General features: G+C 48.5%; 1 pseudogene; it reads left to right on the top strand.

Annotated features, from left to right (window-relative positions):
• Positions 1–483: 483 nt before the first annotated feature.
• LOC127209838 (NEDD4-binding protein 1-like) lies at positions 484–1,545 on the top strand (annotated as a pseudogene).
• Positions 1,546–2,803: the final 1,258 nt, after the last annotated feature.

Raw genomic sequence — 2,803 nt, 5'->3', positions numbered from 1 at the left:
AGACTTTTCCTCCTTGAGGGGGAAAATGGGAAACTCCATTTCAGATCCCTGGAGAGTAAGGGTGGGCTTGAGGGAATAGAACCATTAATTAAAAATGCCTTGCCAGTACTTGTTGTAAATGTGATCACCAGCGGGTACCTCACCCTACTCTCAATCACAGCCTTTATTATATGCTATCTCTCAAAAGGGCTTGAAAAAATTACTGCCCAACAAAAGAAAGCCTTGAAAAAACTCGAAAAATTAATTGAACGACAAGAAAAGATAATCTTACAACAAGAAGAATTTACCAAGAGATTACAAAGCCTGGAGGAGAGACAGAAGGCTGAGGAAGTGAGAGAAGAGAAAGCAGGCTTTGGGGAATCCAAGGTACCTCGTGAAATTGAGGGTCAAGTCGCACAGCCCATTGATCCTGTGGCGCCACCTCTTAAGGGAACCGAGGAAAGGAGAGCACCCTCACCAGCTTTCCCACTTACCCGGGAGGAAATGCACGCCAACGGTTTTCAGCAGCCAGCAGGACCCCTGCTTCCAAATCCCAGGGAGCCCGCGTGTGAAGAAAGTTCAGGCTCTTGTAGCTCGGCCCAGCCTCAGCTGTTTCCCTCAGTGAGCGGTGATGCAGGCTTGGGCAGATCGTCTGGTTGTCCCAATTCCTCAGTCACGGGGGTGCAAAGATTTCTAGAGGGCCTCAAGGTCCCCTACAGGCTGACTTTGACCAATGACCTAGGGAGGGCGGATCTGAAGCATATTGTGATCGACGGGAGCAACGTCGCCATGAGCCATGGTCTGAAACAGTTCTTTAGTTGCCGTGGACTAGCCCTCGCAGTGGAACATTTCTGGACGCTTGGCAGCAGAAACATCACTGTGCTTGTCCCGCAGTGGAGAACCAAACGGGACCCTCGTGTCACAGAACAGCACCTCTTAAGCCAGCTCCAGGAGCTTGGGATCTTATGTTTAACTCCTTCCCGGGAGGTCTTCGGAGAAAGAATGGCTTCTCATGAAGACAGGTTCCTACTCCACTTAGCGGACAAGACCGGGGGTATCATCGTGACAAATGATCACCTGAGAGAGTTTGTGACTGAGTCAGAATCCTGGAGAGAAATCATTGCCAAGAGACTGCTTCAGTACACGTTCGTCGGGGACATCTTTCTGATTCCCGACGACCCTCTGGGAAGAAACGGCCCTCGGCTAGAAGACTTTCTTCGGAAGAAGGCCCTTCTCGGAGACAGGCCGCCGCTTCTCAATGGCCGGCCAGGAGTGGGCCCCTCTGCGCCTGGCCTTCGGAGCCCCCGCAGCCAGGTAGAAAGCACCAGCCGCCGGGCTCCACCCCGGATCCAGGGGGCCTCTTCAAGCCCTAGGTTTCCTCGGCAGCTGCACTACACAGTCCTGGATAGCCTGCCTCAGAAGCAGCAGAGACCAGCGAGCTGAGGGGGTTGCACTGGAAAACTTCTTCCCTGACTGAGCAAAAAGTTAAAATTGAACCGATTCCAATAGCACATCCTTACATCAAATGCCCTCTCTGCCCTGGTGCTGGACTCAAGACTGGGCTAGCACTCCATTCATGATGGGAACCATGAAGGAGCTGCCAACTGGCTGAAAAGACCACCCAGTTCATCAAACTGGACCACTGGAAAACCTGGATTCTGAAATGGCCAGGATTTGCTGAAGGACAGATGATCAGGACTGCGTTTATGAAGGAGCCTCGAATCCAGGCATCTTCATAAGGACTTTTGGACCCTGAAGTTGACGGGATTGGAGAGATGGCTCAGTGATTTAAGGGTGCTGTTTGCTCCTCCAGAAACTCTGAGTTCAATTCTCACCAATCACATAGTGGTTCACAACCATCTGTAATGTCATCTGATACCCTCCTCTGGTGTACATATAGGCAGAATACTGTGTATATAATAATAAATATTTTTTAAGTTAATGGGATTGATAACTGTTTCTGTTGCAATAGTTAAACTGTGTGTACCATTTTTAAGCTGAAACAGACAGGTGGGTGTTGAATGATATGTGATCATGTTGTGAACTTTGAGATTGTGAACTGAAATGAACTGTTTCTAAGTGTGGGGTGGCTCAGCCCAGCATGAACCTTGAATCCATGAGCTTTCTGTTTAGAGTAAACAGGTGGTTGTGGTGGGGCTAAACCCTTGGATAAAATCCATGCAACTTTTATCTAAGAACTTTCTGTAATGGGGATTGAATAAAGTTAACCCTAGGTCAGGAGGTGGGGCAAGAAAACAGTAGGCATAAGAAAAAACAGGAAAGGGGGACATAGAGTTGAAGGGTCTTTAGACAGCATGGAGAGCAGGAAAGGGCTCTTTTCTTCTGTGACATGAGCTGAGTAGGAAGGGACTATTTCTTCCTAGGCTGTCAGCTGAGTACTCATGGCAGCTGGGTGCTTGCTCGGCCTCTCTGAGCTAGCAGGCTTTCACTGGAGCATCTGGTTCTTGAGTCATCATTGTTAAAATGGATCGATTAGGGTGTTTGTCTGTTTGATTGTTTGGTTGGTTGAGGTTTTTTTTGTCTTGGTTTGTTTGTTTGTTTACAAACAACAACAAGAAGTAGCAGAGAAGTTTTAATCCACCAACATGACTGCTTCTGTGAAGGAGGTCTCCTCCAAAGTCTTTTCTAGGTCCCTGTGATGCTTCCGGAATGCAGACAGAGGACAAACCTTGAGTCCCTCTGGCTGGAATGCACACAAGTCCTTGGCACACACACACTAATCCCAGCTGATGCAGGTGAGTTGAGTTTGTAGAAGGAAGCAGTCATTTTGAAAGTGGACGTCTGTACCCCTTCTGTGCCTATA

Source organism: Acomys russatus, chromosome 27 (assembly GCF_903995435.1).
Source record: "Acomys russatus chromosome 27, mAcoRus1.1, whole genome shotgun sequence".
NCBI lineage: Eukaryota > Metazoa > Chordata > Mammalia > Rodentia > Muridae > Acomys > Acomys russatus.
This window is presented reverse-complemented; position numbering and strand designations above follow the sequence as displayed.